The sequence below is a fragment of the Peromyscus californicus genome, unplaced genomic scaffold (genome assembly GCF_007827085.1).
Source record: "Peromyscus californicus insignis strain IS unplaced genomic scaffold, ASM782708v3 Scaffold_9__1_contigs__length_137607984, whole genome shotgun sequence".
NCBI classification, from domain to species: Eukaryota; Metazoa; Chordata; class Mammalia; order Rodentia; family Cricetidae; genus Peromyscus; species Peromyscus californicus.
Genome location: NW_026294617.1, coordinates 15,136,362 through 15,155,896, shown reverse-complemented (window position 1 = coordinate 15,155,896; position 19,535 = coordinate 15,136,362). Strand labels below are relative to the sequence as shown.

General features: G+C 44.3%; 1 long non-coding RNA gene across 1 annotated transcript; it reads right to left on the bottom strand.

The window, feature by feature from the left end:
• Positions 1-9,533: 9,533 nt before the first annotated feature.
• On the bottom strand, positions 9,534-14,348 carry LOC128106470 (uncharacterized). The gene is made up of 3 exons (XR_008216722.1): positions 14,142-14,348; positions 11,114-11,215; positions 9,534-10,066 (listed from the first exon to the last, which is right to left on the bottom strand). It is a non-coding gene; the product is annotated as an uncharacterized LOC128106470 (long non-coding RNA).
• Between the last annotated feature and the right edge of the window lie 5,187 nt (positions 14,349-19,535).

Genomic DNA, 19,535 nt, shown 5'->3' with positions numbered 1-19,535 from the left:
TACAAATGAAGGGATAGGTAGGTTGAGGGTTCTGGGAAAGACGCAGCAGCAGTGTGGCAATGTTCTCTGGAGAACTCACCTCCGTCCACCTCTAGTGTCTGGGCTCCCAGAAGCAAGAGAACGCTACACATCGATCTCAGGTCTTCAGGGCCCTCCCTCAGCCCCGCCTTGTGGGCGTGATAGTTACCAAAGCCTCAGTGGGGGTTGGAACTTCCAGACCAAAGCTGGAATGGCTACCCACTACAGCACCTCCTCACCAAACACTGAGGACCAAAGCATATTGGTAGAAAGAGTCTAGCTCCCACAATTCCCAGCTCATCTCCTCTTAAAGCATTCAGACTTCCAACCAGTTTTCTTTTCTTGATAGGGTCCCCAAACACAACCTCAGTACAAAGTGATGCCCAAGCATGTAGTGATGTGCCTCTCCCACCACAACAGCTCAAAGCACATGGCTTTGATGGTCCGAGGTATAAGGAAGTGTCAAGGAACATTGCGGAAGAGAGGGCAGGAAGATTCTAAGAGCCAGCGGACCGGGAGTTAACTATGAGATTGTGTCTCCTAGGAATGTCAGGAGCTACACTTACAAAATCGCACTAACCTGATGGCCTAAACATGACCTGAACAAGGACAACAATCAAAGACACGCTGAAGCAGACAGGGAAAGCCCATGAGGCCTCAACTTGCACAAAGCACTACAGGCAGCTAAAGAATGCTGACAGTGGGAGAAACGGTCTTCCTAGGGAGCACACCAACTAGCTAGCCAATACCTTAATATTGTGGTCAGCCCTGAATACATACATACATAACCTTAGCCTGAGCAGGGCGTGATTAGGAATATATATAAATATCTATAATACATGTGCATGCATGTAGCAACAATTAATGAACAATGAAGAAGCCATGAGCTCTCTTGGAAGAGAGCAATGAGGGGTGTATGGGAAGCTTTGGAGGGAGGCATAGGAAAGGGAAAAGATGTGATTATGTTATTACAATCTCAAAAATAAAAGAAATAATAAAAAGAAGGGTTGTTGGTTACTTTTCAAAGAATTGTAATCTTAAAAAAGAATTTAAAACCAACCAACTCTTTTCAGGAAAGCATAGGAGTCAGGAACACATAAAAAGAGAAAGTATAGTTAGAAGCCCATGGTGTCAATGTCAGGAAACACAAAGCCCGACTGTAAGTATTAGTATATGTTGGTGACTTCACACATGTGTTATACTCATACCTGCCATTGGTCTGCATTTTAACATTGAGATTACATAAGGTGTAAGCTTCCTCCCGGCATCCATTGTTTTTACTTCATGTCTCTTACCTCAGCACCTGTGAACGTTATATCTAGGGAAAGCTTGTTCCCTAGAAAGGGACTGTCTGTCTTCCTAAACACAGAGGGTCTGTACCCCTCCTGGAGTTCCTGTGAGAGACACTTGCCGGGGTCATGATGGCCCCTTTGAGTCCTCTGTCAGATGTTGTTTACTTTCTGGAATGTTTTCTTACTTCTTCATCCTATGAGATTTTTTTTATTCATCAAGGATTATTAAGCTCTTAAGGGAAGTATAACCAGCCATTAATGTCAGTCTTCCATAGCGTTCTGGTTTCTAACATTGTATTTTCAGGTCACTTGGTAATGCTAATCAAGCAATTTTCCTGATGTACTTCAGCTTACAAAGCACCGATAAAATGTAGTTTTGTTAAAATTTGTTAAGCCATAGAACAAAACTGCTATGGTTCAGTCTTAACTATTGATGTTACCCACGGCATATTTAAAAGTCCTTGTACAAAGGACCAGCTTTCCTCCCTGCGATTCCTGGACCTGGACACCCAACCCTTCCTCCCTCCCTGCCAGTTTCCATGGGCTCACAGGTCCTTCACTGGAATCACTAGCTGGTATTTTCAGAGTAGAAGAGGAACTCAGTAAATACAAGATATTCTTACAGAAAACACTGATAACTACCTTAATATTAAGAACTCTGTGTGGGGTAAGGAGAGCCTTACCTTTATCAATCACACTCTAAATCACTAACATGGATTATTGGTCTGTGTATTTTAAAGGGTTAATAATGTTTCCTGTGTCATGTGATTAAAATGTAAAATGACAATATTAAGAAGGATTAGAAAATTACTTGTGAACACATATTTGTGATCAAAAGTATTTTCCAGTGTTGGTACTTGAAACAGTGTAAGTCTCTGGATGGCCAGAACATTAAGTAATCTGGCAACAACCTGGCCACTTCCTACCACCTTCCAAAACTCTAAGCAAAACCAGATGGTCAGGGCATCCAGAGCCCCTGAGCTGCTGTGGGTGATGTTATCAAGTGCTTTCTACTAATCTAAAGACATGTTCAGTAATGTTCACAGAATCATAGCTAATAAATGGTAAAGCCACTTTTTAAACACATCCTTTTCTTCTATAGAAATAAATGAACAAGATTGATAGGATACATGAAACTCTCTGGGGTTTCTGAAGGAGGGTAGATGTTATAGCAAATTCACTGAAAGTCTACTTTTCAATCTGTGATTTTTTTTCAGTGAAAAGAGTTAGAAATGTCATTTTGTTTTCATCATTTTAATTCCACCTTTCCCACAGTCTTTGAAAGCAGATGTGATTTTTACTTATATTTATATGCTAATTCCTGACACACAAGAAGAAAAATGTTGAGTCCTCTAATTCTCATAACAACCGTGTCATAAGTTCTGAAATAGCTCTAAATAGAACTCAGAAACACGGCTGCTCTGTGCCTCATGATATTGCTCAAAATTCAAACCTGACAGAATCGACGAATAGATTAAACAACAACAACAACAAAAGTTTTGTTTTGGGGTTGCTTTTTTCCCCCAAAAGCATTTCCAGTATTCAAAGGACTGAAGGAATAAACATGAGGACTTTTGGCCGTCACGTGTTTCCACATACGGTGAAGATCAAAATCCTCCACTTCAGGAGGTCCCTCGGTGATGCCAGAGGGTGAGGCTTTTAGTCACACCTGTAATGGAGACTCATGAAGACGCCCCACTTCTCTGCCTGCATTCTTTGGACCGGTTTCGCCTTTTGGCTACCCCTTGACCAGCACACCTGTCCATTAAGGAAGGCCACAGCTTGCTCCAGTTCCTGTCACATCCCCCTTTAAGATGAGTGGACAAAGATGGCTGGCAGTGTCCTTGCCTCCGTGGCCCTTCCTCACCGGCAGCATTTTCCTCGGAGCAGGCAGCGGCACACGCATGGCCTGCTCGCTCCTCTGCCGTTCCGGTGTTTGTTTTGCCCAAACTGCTCTGTTTGCACTGACCACAGCTCGAGCTCCCCTCCATCTTTGCCCCGTCTGATGTATAAACAGCATCCGACAGGCAAATCCTCAGGGCCGCCTGCATGGCTTGGGAAGTGGAGCTGCTGACTCTAGGACAGAGCCGGGTTCCGCAAAACACGTCTTTCAGGTGTGTGGCTGTGCGTTCTTTTCACAAGCCTGTGTCCAAGCTTTCTTTCCTCGTAGAAATGGTTATGTCTCTCAGACACAACATTGTCACTGAGTGTGGCCAGGACGAAGCTGTCTGCTTGGGATATTGGAGAAAGAAGTTTTGCTTTGGAGAGGAGGATGAGTTTTGTGATTCCGTGTTTCTAGGGAGAAGGGTGCAAAGTCAAATATTCACGCACTCCATTAATGCCCAATCAGATTGCTTTGGCAAGAAAATGGCATGACACCGAACTTAAGTTTGTGGGGGGGGGGGGGGGGGGCAGCTGCTGATTTTGTTGTTGTTTTTCTCCTAAGAGCCAGATAGACAGCTTCATGTATCCTCAATAAACTTGATAAGAAGAAACAGTGATGGGCTGGGAGATGGCTGAGTGGATAATGTGCCTCCCATGCAAGCAAAAAGAATGGAGTTTGCTCCGCAGAACTCATGGAAAAGAACCAGGTATGGAGTGTGTGCCTGTGACTCCAGAACTGGGGAGCAGGAGGATCCTTGAGCCCCAGGTCAATGAGAGACTCTGTCTCACAAGCAAGGTATAAGGAGAGACCTCTGTGGGAGGAGGGGACAGGAACACAAAAAGAGAGAGGCTGCCTTAAAAAACAAAAACAAAGTGTACTGTGGCTGAAGAATGACCCGAGGTTGACCCCCGACCTCCACATGCATGTCCACATACATGCGCTGCAGACACCTGTGCATCTGCACACAACCATGACTTTTTCTAAGTAAATACTCTATTAGTCTTATAAATTAGCACCTTAGATTCTCAGTTTTTCCTGGACTGGTTTTGTGTGCTGTTAAAGGCCTGCCATGGACTCCTGTCAGCACACAGATCTCAGACAAAGGCTGAATGAAGTTCTACCCATATCTAATTGCTCAGTCATGCCTAATTCTTGGCTTGTATTCTGGAGTTTCCTTTATGTCTGTGTCTCACTAAAACCCTCCACTTACTGTGGCTTCAAGGCTCCTCACTTCAAGGCAACGCACTTCCTGAAAGACTCTGTGCACTTGTGTAGAAAACTAAACACCCTGGAACCTAATTTCTCCACTTAAAAATGGGTTGGTGTTTGAGATTTATCTGTTTTAGAGCAGATAAAACCAGGAAAGCTGTGAAGGTTGGTAAAGTCCAGCTCTTCCCTGGTGTTGTTCTGGAAGGTGTAAGAGAACAATACAACCAGCTGAGACCCACAGTCCCTAGCCACAGGGTGGCTTTGAATAGGATAAGCACCTGCCCTAGTCTTGGTTCCTTTGGCCCTGTGGAAGGAGCAGAGGTTGACTTCTTAGTCCTTTGGAGGTCCTCTCTGATGTTGTCAGACACTCCTGTCCAGAGGGAAGCACTCTCCATCTTCCTCCATGGATGCCTGGATCCCCCGAAGCCTGCTGATTGGGACCCTTTCCCATGCCCTTTTCAAATGTTGAAGAAATACATCTGATCCACGCACAGCGCCTGAGTCCCAGAATCACTCTCAGTAGTGAAAGGAAATTGCTCAGCTAGACTCCTGCCTCCTCTGTTCAGGAGTAGTTGGTAGTCTTCAGGGGTGACAGACATGTCTGTTCTTCACACTTGGGGCCAGCATTATCACATAAGGCCACAATCATCACCCCTACACAAAGCAACCTCCCAGTGGTGACCATTGCCATCATGATCACCACGAGGAGGATTTATATCAGATTGTTCTTCCATCATAAAAGAGAGAAAACAGGGGCTGAAGAGGTGGCTCAGTGGTTAAGAGCACTGGCTGCTCTTGCAGAGGTCATGAGTCCAATTCCCAGCAACCTCATGATGGCTCACAGCCATCTATAACAGGATCAAATGTCTTTTTCTGGCAGGCAGAGCACTCATACATAAAATATAAATAAATACAATTTAAAAATCTGAAACTTAAAAGATTTATTTAAAAAAAAAAGCAAGAAAGCATCCCAAAAGGATCTTCAATGAAGGACATAGCACAAGGCAGCCACCATGTTGCACACTATCTCATCTGATGACAGAATTCTGGTGAGTGGGTAGTTGCTAGTGTTCCTATTGTAGACCAGAAGAAACCAAGATTCTTCTTCAGTTGAGTGCCTAAACCAATTTCTGTGGGAGGGGCTTGATCCTGAATCTCATCTTCCTTACTGTCTACCTACTGTAGGAAGTGTGCATCTCTAGCATTTCATCACTATTATTACTTTAAAAAGAGAAATTCCAAGGGAATAGATGATAAAAAATCTAGATAAGTATTTCAAATGTTGCTTCCTAAATGTCAGTGTGTTTCTGTCAGCGCTCTCCGCAGCCTTCTCAGGCTGGTGGCGGCTGATCAGTCATTTGATTACCTTGCTCTGAGAGAATCATGGGCCATCTATTTTTAAATGAAATAAAACTAATTTCACCTCAAGGGATTCTTTGGAACATTTTATGACATTTGTTGAGATAATTGGGGACATCCTGGAGTGTCACAAAACCAAGGTTGGGAATCAGTGCTCTGAGGTCTGAAGAAGCAAATTAAATTTTTTCTCTGGCTTTCTTCAGATGCTTCATGTGTGGAGAGTCAACTTTCTATGGCTTTCATTATGTGTTTTCACTTCCTTCTTGTCCTCCTTTCTCTCCTTTATTTATTGTGTATAGACACCTATACAGCTCATCAATGTGCCCCTAACCTAATTAGCTCTCTTCCGATGAAACAATACCCCTCATTCCAAGAACGGGCAGGATTTTAGAGCCAGGAAGAGGCTGTGACCTTCTGAACTGCTCTGCCGTCAGGCTGTGCACAGGTGACTCATGAAACACTTACCCAGGTGCAGGAAAAGACAGCTCGGCAAGACAGTGCCCTGTCTTAATAATAGGAAAAGGCATTTTCAAAGAGTTGTGCTAGGCTGCTTTTGAAGGGATGTGACCTGACCTGATCAGATTCTGGGATAAGCAGAGCTTCAACCAGAGGGCCTTCATGCTCTCCTCAGGATGTGTTTATAGGCAAAGCCCAGATGGTTCCCAGGGAAGATGAAATGTGTCTCACTCAGCAGAGCCCATTTAGAGGTTGAATCTCAGGAAATGTGACTTCCATTCGACTGCCTTCCTCCTGTTTACCAATCAGTTACAGCTTCCTTGTTTACTCAAGTCTTCTCAGAGGCTTCCTCTGTTGCCCATCATGTTTATTTAGCATGCACACATTCATTCATCCACTCACTCAATGCACTGATAGGAATTCTACTGTTATCAAACAGATACTCATAACACTTTATCAATGTGTCTTCCCTCTGCCTCTTCAGGCAAGTCCTGGAACTACTCTGATCACCAGTTTTCTTAACTGTTATGATAGGTACCAGACAAGATCTAAACAAGCCCTGAATTCATTATTCGGGGGTTGAGATCAATATATATTTATCCAAGTGAAGAAACAAGCATAACATCCTTCAGTTCTTCATGGGCAATTTGCTGAAACAGCCTTGTGCTCCCTAGTTGAAAATGCAGATCTCATAAAGGCCTGGCAATAAACTTTTGACAGCAAAGGGTCCTAAGTATCCCAGAAATCCATGAGACAAACATGATTTTAGCACTGTTTCATCTGTTTGTTGTTTAATAAAGATTCCTGGTACTGAACTCCCTGCTTATAAATAACCAAGTATTTACAACTTGGTTTCCATATTTTTATCATCCCAGAAATAGAAACAGACTGATAGTCAGACTATAGAAAACTATTTCATTGAGCAGAAATATCTCAAGTATTTCTGCTGAAGTCTTTCTCACTAAAAAAAAAAAAGAAAGAAAGAAAAGAAAAAGAAAACAATTTCAGAGTTGCCTACATGCCCTAAGTGTGCATTCTCCTGCTTCTGTGTTTAGTAATAGGAGACTGTGTTTAGACACACACTGACTACCCATCTGGGGTCTGTGTTTCTCAAGTATTCTTGCAGCTAGGCATGCCTGTGAAGCTATATTGTCCATTTGGGGACTACATTTCCTGGACTCTCTTGTAGCTAGGCATACCTATGAGGCTATACTATCCATCTGGGGACTACATTTCCTGGACTCTCTTGCAGCTAGGCATACCTAGGAGGCTTCACTAGAACCAGAGAGATGGATCATCCCCTTGATGATAAGTCATTTGCCACACTTTCCCTCTTCATTCTACCTGATAAGTGGGAAGTTGTAACACCTGTAACAGATGATGTTGAGGGTTACCCAGCTGCCTATGAGGCATGAACCACAGTCTTCCAGACTCAGGAAAGAAAGAGAAATAGTCTTATTTTACTTATGCCATTATTTCTCACAGAGCCTGTGTTTGCTGTGGGTTATGCTCATTGTTAATAAAACACTGATTGGCTGATAGCCAGGCAAAAAGTATAGGGAGATCAGACTGAGGATGCTGGGGAAAAGAAGGGCGGAGCCAGGGAGATGCCTGCCAGCTGCCCAGGAAGCAAGACATGCTAGAGGGCAGGTAAAGCCACAAGCCATGTGGCAAAACATACATAGATTAATAAAAATGAGTTAATTTAAATGTAAGAGCTAGTTAATTAGAAGCCTGAGCTATCAGCTGAGCATTTACAGTTAATATAGGCCTCTGTATGGTAATGTGGAAGTGGCTCCTGGGACCGGAAAACTCTGTCTATATTTGTTATTACCACTTATCCTATAATCTTAGTTTCTAACCCAAAAGACAATACTTTCAGGAGATTAAAATATTAAATATTTTAAAATACCACTTAAGGGGGAATGTGAAGGGATTAAGTAGTTTCTACCACATTTCTAATATATTCCAGAGAATAGAGTGTTAAGATAATTAGTTTAAAAAAAACTAAAGCCAACCATTCTCTGATTGTTTTGGAGGCCTGCTCTACAAGATCAGGGAATTTATGCCCAGATCTAGCTAAGGAAGTCTTGGACCCCAGAGAGAGCTTACTCCTGTTGCATAACTAAATTGATATAGCTGCGAAGCTGCCTTCTAAATATTTGTTTATATCCACAAAGGGTTTGTGTTTGGATGATACCCACACAGTTCTGAGTCTTCCTTACCTCCTGGGTGTGTTCTGCTTTTGTATACTGTGGGACTCTTGTTTGGAAATGGGAGACTTTCAACATGTGTCATAGAATGTCAGAATCCCTTCGTATACTTGCAAAGTTCCTGCATTGATTAAAGGAGCTGATGGTCTCCAGGCTCCAAACCTGCCCTGTGCCATTGTTGGAGGGGCTGGACTACAAGCTTTCTTTAGGGCCTGTGCTTCCCAGGTGGTCCAGGTTGACCAACTGAGTCCGTGCCATCATCCAACTCAAAAAAAAAACCAAAACAAAAAAACACAACAAAACAACAACAACAACAAAAAACAGGAGGCTCTGTGAGGCCGACTGCATCATGTGAGTTTCCGCATTTTTAAAATACCTACATTATGACTCTGAGGATGACAGCATATTTACTACAATGGAATGAATGTCAGCAGGTTATTTATGAAATGTGACCTTATGGGCCAGAGCAGATGCAGGGTTCGTGGCTCTATGTTAGCTAATCTTAAAGGCCAAACTCCCAGGTCCCTGTTTGAAAGGCAGAGTCACTAGAGCCCGAGATCACATGGAATGGTTGAATGAACAAGCAAGTCCAGTTCTGTGGGGCTTGAAAACCCTGACCATCTCCAATATTTCTCACTCCTCCTGAGATCAAGGGGTATTAGAATTAGGGAGCTCTCTTGTTATAAAACTGCAACCCATAGTCCAGAGTTCACTTAAGCCACAATTTCCCTTTGTCCTGTTGAAAATTCGAGGCCCTGATAGACCTGAGCATCAGTTCTGAGCAAAAAGTAAAAGATGTTTTGTGAATGAAATCTCCCTCTCTTCTCATTTCTCCCTTCCCCCTTCTTTTCCTCCCCTCCCTTCTCCTCCTTTTCTCTCCTCATCTCTCTCTCTCTCTCTCTCTCTCTCTCTCTCTCTCTCTCTCTCTCTCTCTCTCTCTCTCTTTCTCTCATTTTGAGACACCAGCTGGCCTCCCTAACATGAAGATTACATTTGTGGTTCACCTAGACACAAGTGTACAAAAACACTTAATGGAATTTAGTACCAAGTCAGATGATTTTTTTTTTCAAAATGTTTTCTTTTTTAATGTTATAGCTTTCTCTATAAAAGGTGTATTTCCTTTAATTAAAGACAGAAATAGGGTATGTCTGCCACATAATTTCCTCATCTGCTGAGTACTTCAAAGATATGAGTGTACTCCAAATAATACCTGCCTAAAGGAACAGCCTGGGGGTGTGGGGGCTAGAGAAGGGTCTTGTGTCTAGCAGAAATGGAGGATGTGAGTCCCTTCCCCATGTCCCGTGTCAGGAAGCATCAGTACTCAGGCTTGAGTCTTGCACAAGTCCTTTGTCATGGCCATCATACAGTCTGTGTGTGTACACTCCTCCACAGGTTTGGACGTTTGGTCCCATCTGGTATCACTCTACTGGGAGGTCTTGGAACCTTTAGCGCACGGGCCTAGCTGATAGACTTAGGGCCATAGGGATGGGAGTTATGGACTACAGTGTAGCCGTCGGACCATGGTTCTAGCCTCCGCTTCCAGGTCTCCACTTCTGGGCCCACTGAGATTCAGCCACACGTTTCCACTGTCATGACCTCCTCCATGTCTTCATCCAGATGATGGACTCCACTCTCTGAAACCAGAAACCAAGGTAAACTCTTCCTCCTATAAGTAGCTGCTTTTGTGTGCCTGGTCACAGTAAGGAGAAAGTTCACCAATCTGGCTATTTGGAAGACAGTGTGTCATTTGGGGCAATGTCTTCCCTGAGGTCTCCTTATCTCCTATGCCCCTAAAATAAATATTATATCGTCACTCATTCCACCTTTATGTTTTCCCAATGAACCAATAGACAAGCCTGAATGTAAGCCTTGCCACACCATGTTGACCTGATCAGAGATATAAGACTAGCTCACAAGAGCAAAGGGATGGGCTGGCCCAGGGACAGCCTGCTAAATGGCAAACCAGGCAGTTGGTGACCACAGTGACTAATCTGTGCATGGAAGAGAAGAATGATATCTTGTCATTTGGGATTAAAAAGAAAACTACCCTACATCTTTTGGGAGAAATTTTCTTTTGCTTTGAAGAAATTTTTTCAAAGCAAGTATTTGTGAATTTGATAGTTTTTAAAGGTAGTTAGAGTCCATAGCAGTGTTATAGGAAAAAGAACTGAAAACTGACCATCATATGTAAAGAGAAGAGTGCAGTAAACACTTCACAGACACAGCCAGATCTAGACTGTCATAATTTGTCTCTAGCTATCTTCATAGATTGTCAGTTACCAGCATTTGGGCGGGAACATAATTCAGTCGGGAGAGTGCTTGCCTAGCACAGCGGAAGCCCTGGGTTTCATCCGGAAGCCCTGGGTTTCATCCCTAGCACCACATAGAGTGGGCCTGGTTTCCCACCCAGATCCACCCTTCGTCTTAGGGGATCTGACTCTCTGCTGTTTTTCCCTGTGCTGCTGCTCAGTTACTCATTCTTATTCAGTCCTTATTTAGTGGTGTCCCACTCCAATAATCCTATCACTGTAAGCTACACAGCAAGTACAGAGCCAGCATGGGCTACATGAGACTCTGTCCAAAAAAAAGGGGAAAGAAAATCAAAATAAGTAGTTTGTGTAAGTTATTGATATTTACACTGACTAGTCATTCTGCTTCAGATGGTTAGTGTTCTGACTTACCCAGCTCTTTCCTGAGCAGAACTCACTGAGCATTCCAGGGTTCACTCTGCAATGGCCATCCTTCCTGCCCTGCAGGGGCTACTCCTGGGATTCCTCCCATCTCTGAGAGAGAGAGAGAGAGAGAGAGAGAGAGAGAGAGAGAGAGAGAGAGAGAGAGAAAGGCATCATTTCCATGACATGATAGCAAAGTGAGGTGTGGGCAACCTCATAGTTGGCAGCCAGCAGACATGCATTTCTTCCTCTGTCCTGAGCAGTCTCCTGCTAGTGATGTCCCACTGAATAACACCGCAAGCTTCTTCGGGAGGCAGAGGCAGGCGGATCTCTGTGAGTTCGAGGCCAGCCTGGGCTACAGAGTGAGTTCCAGGAAAGGTGCAAAGCTACACAGAGAAACCCTGTCTTGAAAAACAAACAAATAAACAAACAAAAAGACTGCGAGCTTCTCTTTGCCTTTAATAGAAAGAACGCGTAGTTGTGTCTCTACACCCAGCAGGGCCTGCCTAGCTGGAGAGATGACTTGGCTGTTCAGAACACATACTGTTCTTTCAAAAGACCTGATTTTGGCTTCCAATACCCTCACTTGGATGGCTATAACCTCCTGTAATTCCAGGTTTCTGGGATCTATCACCCTCTTCCAGTCTCCACAGGCAGCTGCACACATGTGTGCATGCACACCCATAAACATAAATAAAAATAAAATAAACTTCGTTTAAATCACAACTCCCAGTTGTGTTAGGTACTTTTCTGTTGCTGTAATAAAACACCACAGCCAAGGCAACTTACAGAAGAAGGAGGTTATTTGGGCTTACAGTTCATCTATCATGGCGGAGAAGAGGCAGCAGGTTGAGGGCTCACATCTTGACTTGCAAGCAGGAAGCCGAGAGAGCACACTGGTGATGGCATGGGCTTTTGAAACCTCAAAGCCCACCCTCCAGTAACATACTTCCTTCAGCAAGGCCACACCTCCCAAACCTGCCCAACCAGCATACCCAGCTGGGGACCAAAGACTGTGAGGGACATGTCAGATTCAAAGCATTACACCAGTCTCTTAGCACTTTCAGTCACGTGGCACACATAAGGACAACTAAGTGACTGACTTGTCCCTTAGTGCCTCAGATAAGTGTTAGGTCTGTGATCAACTATAGTGTTTAGATGCCAGGCTCATCCCTCTCTTGCTAATCAGTGTTAAAGGAAGCTATTGGAATTGCCTTTGGGATTTTGGGACTAAATAAGAATGATACTGCACAGCTGAACAGGAAAAGACAACAAACGAGCTGGGCCATCTGAGATGTAAGGGTGAATCTGGGTGGTAAACCTGGTCCATTACTCTGCTTCTCTAGAGCTCTCTGAGACAACCTGCATTTGAATAAGCTGCCACAGCAGGAAGTGTGGTGGCCCAGGACTAGACTGCTTGTCCCCTTTACTGCACATTTACTCAGAACTGTCCTTTCTGCTCATGATACAGTTGATCTTCAAAACAACTCACATAGTTTTCATTGCTAGGTATAGGAGAACCCCAGAAAATTGAGAGGCTGGGGGATTACAAGTTCAAGGACAGCCTGGGCAACATAGTGAGAATCTATCTCATAATCCATGAATGTCTGTGGATGTTGCTCAGTGGCATAGCATTTGCCCAGCGCGTGCAGAACCCTGGCCTCCATCCCGGGGACCACAACAAAGAAAAGGAGGAAAATAGAACTAATTCTCATTATTATCCCATGAAGCACAGGGTGGATCTTTACACCAAAGTCAGTCTTACTCAAGGTAAGGTGGGTAATTAACTGCTTACTCTACATTTGTCTGATTTCAAAGCTCATGTATTCAAATAAAATGTAGTATTGCTGCCTTGGCATCCCCACCTTAAACCCTTTTTTTGAGAGGTAGAAAAATGTCATTTTCAGGTAAATGAGAACCAGTGCTGAAGGAGCTGGTACTCACTTCCTAATCAGATCCATGGAAAACCAGTAGCTCCAGCCTTGCAGGTCCATGATGACCAGGCCACTCACTGGAAAATGTGCAGGTGTCAGCTTGGACCACAAAGAGGAAGGGCCAGTCAGGAAGAAAACAAAGGGGCTTAATTGGTTGGTTGGTTGTTTTCTTGATTTATTTAGGTAGTTATCTACGTTCAGACAAAGTATGAGCATCCCAATGATCGAAGGAGCCCTGCACTAAGGACATGCCCCTGTAGAGTGTAATACAAGGAGAGTGAAATGTATTCCCTTTTCTTTTTTGGGGGCAGCAGGAGAGTCACCAAGCATTAAATCACTCAGAAATGAGACAGGGACCATTTCTCATCTACGGCTACAGTGAGGAAGTTCTGGAAGTTGAACAAAACCCTTTACAATTATTCACTAAGCTCAGTAATTATTTGGTATTCCCTTTACATACATGTTTCAAAAGAATAAAAGCTAAAGCCCTTGAGTTCTCAACTGTTAAATGTTATATTAACTAAGTTTGTGATAGCTACATGTTAGGTATAGCATCAGAAGCAGGCTATCTTGGCGTCCTAAACTTAGAACCTTACAAAGAGTACCAGAACATTTATCAGCTACCATCAAGGGCACACCTGTCATTTGTTGCTCAAGGCATCTGGATCAACTACATGGTTCTGAAAGCCAAGACACACTCCACACAAAAAGCAGTTTCCTAGGGTTCATGTAAGTATTTCTTTACTTAGGTGCGTTTAGGGATTTCATTTGAAGAAATATAAATCAGTTACCTTATTTGAAATGATCCATGTTTCCCCTAATGGTGTTTACTAAGTCTGAAAGGCATTTATTTAAAATAAGTAGAGTAGCTTGTACATTGATTGAACTGTCTGTCTCTCAGGTAGATTGTGGAACTGCAATTTAGCACACAGTGTTGAAGAGAGCATCAATTAAAGATATAGATAGGCTGAGTCAGGAGCTCATCAGACAAGACGGGATTAAAGACAGGTTAAAAAAATTCAAACCCCCAACATATGCAAAACCTAGACACCATAATATAATGAAAGCACAAAAGCAAGCTGAGGTAGGAATAAAGATCTTACCTGGCAGGATCCTGTGAAAACAGGGGCAAAGCCCCGCCAAGTGCGTGGCTTCCCAGTGTGTCGTCCTCAGCAAGGCCCTGTGTGTGCCTGTAAAGCCACAAACCCTGCAACAGCTTGCAAGCACTCTGCACGCACTCAGCCTCTGGATTCTCCAGTCCTCAGTGGTCCAAATCACATGACCACTGACCTCCAAGTGATGAAAGGGTGAGCCCTGGAGATATGGAGAACAGGCTTTCAGTGTTGCCCAAGGCCTGGAAGATCAGAAACACAGCACTCACAAGTACTGTGGATGCCAAAACCACAATTATTTTTTTAAATGCTTTTTTGATTATTTTCAAGTGTTTTATTCTAAAAGGGACAGATTCAACTTCCCAACTCATATTTTAATAACCCAACAATGGAAGAGAAGCATTTGACAGAGTGATGAACTCCAACTGCTTCAGAACTGCGCAAATGGAGCTTGAACAGCTCCTCACACAGTGAACTTGCTGGAAGGAGAAAGTGAAGGGCCAGGCCAGCCTATCAGCAGGGAGGTCCCCAGCCTCCATCTACGTGGAAGTCACTCACCCACCCCTACGATCCAGGCCGGCAGGAGCAACTGACATGCTAGACAGAAATTAGGACCCAAATCAATTCCCTGCTGAAATCCAATTTAGGCAGTGCTCAGTTCGCACAGTTTGGGTTGATCAAATTCAGAGAAGGGGTTCGATTCATATTTCAGTAATGAAGAGCAGGACTGGGAACTGATATATTGAAAGCCGTATTTTCCATTTCTTCTCTACATAAAATATTCATGGATCCCATGTTCTACAGTGTACTCTGACAGCGTAACAGCGGCCAAAAAACCTGGTACCTGAGGCCACTTTTACATCAATAAATTATCGAAGGCTACATCTGTAGCAAGATAGCTTTATTGGGCCATGCAAATAATACCAAGTGTATAACACAATTCTCCCAGCTTTTGTTCCCTTGAGAAAGGACTACGGTTACACGAAGTGTTACAAAGCATCCTGGGAAGCTTTGACCAATCAGCAAGATGCAAGGAGGAAAGACTTTCCGCTCTGGTGGAGGTAGTAAAAAACATCAGACAGCGTGAGCTAAGTGATTGCGGTGACTTCTCTGAAACCCAGCTTTTCTATAACTTAAGCACACGCTATTCCATTCCCCTCCATAACCAAGCAGGCCACGTCTGTACATGGCCTGCCACAGAGAGACAGTCAGCTCATACAGCTTAGGAAGCACCTCCAAGAACATCCAGCTTTGGAAGCGGTCATTAACAGAGTCCTAGACATCTCCTCGCTTCCTTTGAAAGATGTGGCTTCGTCAGCAGGATGGCGTCTAGCCTGCAGAAAGCCATGGGTTCGGTTCTCAGTGCTACACAAACCCAGGCGTACTGCCATGCATCTGTAATCCGAGCACTCAGGAGGGAGAGGCGAGAGGTTCAGAAGGTCAAGATCATACTTGGTTGCGTAGTGAGTCTAGGGCCAGCCTGTGCTACATAAGACTTCCTTAACAGCAACAACAAAGGGGGGCTGGCAAAATGTGGGGACTCTGTCTTCTACAGTTCCTAAGAAGTTGACATCACAGGTGAGATTTCCATTCCTTTGCCTTTCTTTCTCTCCCTGAATCTCTAAACTCTACATCTCTCTTTCTGCCGGCCCATGAGACCATTCTCCAGGTCTGCTGACAGATATTGTGTTAAATACAAGAAAAGGGACAGGGTGTAAAAAGCACGGTCCTGATTTCTCCACACAGGACAGAACCTCTGGTGAGCTCACAGTGCATACACAAGAGGCGCCTTCCAAATGAAGACCAATTAAAACAATCCTAACTCACTGATTTTTTTTTTAAATCAACCTTTAAAAAAATCAGTAGTGAAATTTCTCAGTGTGCTGATTGTCACGTATTTTTCCAGCCTGTGTGAGCACTGTGTCTAGTCCTCACAAGTGAACCGTTTTCTACTCGGTTTACAGATGGTGAACCGGCTACCAAGCAACTAAGACTGGCCTGTGTTGATGTGTCTGCGTGAGTGAGTGCAGGCCAGTGAGGCTTCCGTGACCCAGCTCCACTACAGCACACCTCCTCACTACAGCACACCTCCTCACTACAGCACACCTCCTCACTACAGCACACCTCCTCACTACAGCACACCTCCTCACTACAGCATGCGTCCTTGGGTTCCTGCGTCTGTATGGAAACACAATCCTTCAAGGGATCCTGCCTTCCTCCAGCTCCCACCGATGCCCTTGTTAAACACGGTGTCCCGACTCCACCCAGGACGGTGCTCAGCAAATACACTTACCCGTGGAAAACCTTCTCCTGCTTTCAGGACACAGAACCTTCCAAGTCAAACGGGGTGGGGGTGGGGAGTGGCCATCTACTTTTCTGACCTGCCACCTTCACTGAGGACCCTTTGCAGGGACACAGAGCTGCAGGAAGCAGTGCCGACTGCCCCAGGGTGACCTAGCGTCTGAGATGGTGACAGGCCCACTGGTTCTGCCTGGCTGTCGTGATGTCTTTCTGAGCCACGGTCTGCTATGACCCTGAAAATGCCTGCAGCTCTGAGGACCCAGGGAAGGGACAGAAGACCCCATTTTTCAAGAGCTGAGTGTCTGTTCGTTCACAGGGTGGCATCTTGGAATGCTCGGGTGTGTGCCATGAGGGGCTCCGTCCTCCAGTGAGACACCAGGTCCCCTCCCATCACTTCTGAGGACAGCACCGTTGTCTGCCTCATGCCTCCCACTCCTTTGCAGCCTGGGTCAGATGTCTGAGCAGCAGGAATTGGAAAACACCTCCCAAGGCAGTGCGGCTGCTTGCTAACAAAGCCTTCCTCGGTAGCACATCTCCTTGTTTGCCGCCAACTTGTCCAACATTTGACTTATGTGAAAATGGCCGTTCATTGGCCAGGTTCATTAGTGAGAAATGTTTCAACAGTTCAGTTTAACAACCTGGAATGTCCTTTGGAGAAGGCCAAATTAATGTGATTTCTACCTTAAGAAGCTTAGAAACATAACCGCCACTAACTCAGTAATTACATTGTACTGCCAGCAACAATTCAATATTTTTTTTCTCGCCTGAGGGTTACAACACATTTGCACTGTGGGGAAGCTTTTTCTCTTTACATCTCAAAACTGTACCACAAACTCTTCCTTTATTCATAACAGCGAGATCTCCAGCTGAGATAGGCACTTTTGTATTGCTCTAGATGACAGCTTTCTGTGTTCTTTCCAGGCACAGGGGGTTTAATAAACATATCTGGCAGGCCTTCCATAGCCAGAGGGCCTGGGATGACACTGTGTGCAAACAGTGTGCTTGCGCTGGAGGGAAACAAGTTTATTCAATTATTCAATTAATAGATTACAGTCAAGATACTTGTTATCCTACAATGAGAAATGGGTCAAGAACTCCAAGAATTAGGGTAGGCCCCAGGATTAGCATCAGCAGGCAATGTGGCAAGTGCAGATCCTAGTGTCTGGCCAAATGCATGAGGACATACCCACCATCCATGTAAAGACACGGACTCTGTGAGAAGGAGGCATTCAGGATCCGGGAAGCACACGAGGCATTGAACACTCAGGAAATGTCTTAGCAGGTAGTGGTTTGAGTTTGGAGCGTGGAGTAGGGGAGAAGCTTGGGGAGAGACTGATGCTAAGTGCAGCAGCTTTCTAAGAGTCCCAGAAAGAAGCATTCATGGGAAGTCCTCCATGAAAACTGAGCATTTTGGTAAGGTTTCATGAGTAACTGCCTGGCTGCTCCAGGGAAGAAGTTTCCTTAGTGCGGAACATTTTATAATGTTCTTTGTCCCAGAACATCTCACTTAAGTAACTCTTGGTGTTTGCAGAGATGTGTTGAAATATGCTTAAATGTAAGATGGGGCCACTTGTCTTGTTGTGGGGTGCTGACATACTTTTCAGATTTCAGTGAGTAGATCTTCATAGACAATTACTTCTAAGAGAGTGGAAGGAGAGGCTGGGAAGTTATTGTGAGAAAACCAAGAAGGATTCTGCTAGTTTGAAGACTTCTGGTCTGGTGCTGTGTGCAGTAGGAGTCCTTGGAGGTTTATGAAGATTTGGCCCCCTTCCACTCATTTAGAAGCTTGAAGGTAAAGAGTTGAGATATCTTTCAAGTGCATCAGAAGCACCATCCGTAGTAAATGTGGCTAGCTTTTGGGTGGACATAAAAGTAGCTGTTTGCAGTACAAATCTGTAGGGAATAGTTCTTTTTATGCTTCAGTATGGAGCTGTTATTTTGAAATTATTCTGCATTTTAGGGATATATATATATATAGATAGATAGATAGATAGATAGATAGATAGATAGATATAGATAAAGATATAGATATAGATATACATTTCACTTGGGACCCTCTGGTGGCCTGCCCACCTTAGATTTAAGAAAAACAGTGAGAGCTTATTACTATTATTATTCATGTGGTACCAGTAAAACCACCTTCACTTTACTGACTGGGAAATCCTTCCAATGAACATGTTGAAAATTTTCCAAAAGAGACTAAAAGATAAGACAGGAAATATATTTCCAGATAAAGGAAACTTTTGGTCCTTTCAAGAGATATTGGGGAGAGCCCTTGGCATCTTTAATTCTTGCCTCTGTGAGATTTGGCCAAAAGGAAGAGTAGACAATTCTCCCATCAAGCAGGTGGGCATAGGAAGTCAAGCAGATGGTGTCTTTTAGATACTAAGGGAGCTAGCCAAGGCAAGAGCCTGGAGTTGAAAATTAAATGCCCCACTCTCAAGGGCAGGATGTTCTCCAGTTCATGGTGTCTCCCAACAGATGAATGTCTGTTACTGGTGACCTGGCTCTTCATGATGAGCTCACTGATGCTCAACCAGTACCCACCTCAGCCCCTGTCCAGTCCTGAGACAGTCTAGCGCAGGGCAAGCCTTGGTCTGCCCAGAGACCAGCTCTCAATGAGAGGGTGTGGCCCTTTGGATACGGTTGCGGGTACTTTTTCCAAGGGTTACACGATGTCAGCTAAGTTCACGTCTGCAGGATGAAGGTCATGACTGAATGTGTACACATACGAAGGGCTGAACCTTGAGAGACAATTTACTGAATAAAGTGCTAGAGGTGCCAAGAATGCAGACCCAGAACAAAGGGCGAGTGAGGGGGGCGTCTGGAGCATTCCTGGGACCAGAGCCTGTTACCTTGGCTGTTGCTTCAGGCCAAGGTTACCAGGTGGCCCATTGATTTCGAAGGGATAGAAAGAGGAGCACAGGGCCTAGGTGACCAGCTGGTGGGATCTGAAATTAGTCTTGTTACCATGGATCTACTGTCTGCTTTGCCTCCTGAGAGTCCAGGCAAACATCTGGTCTCTGGGCTAAAGCCTTTTCTGGTCTTTATCCCCTTGGCCAAAGCTGCAGCTTCTGTTTCCTC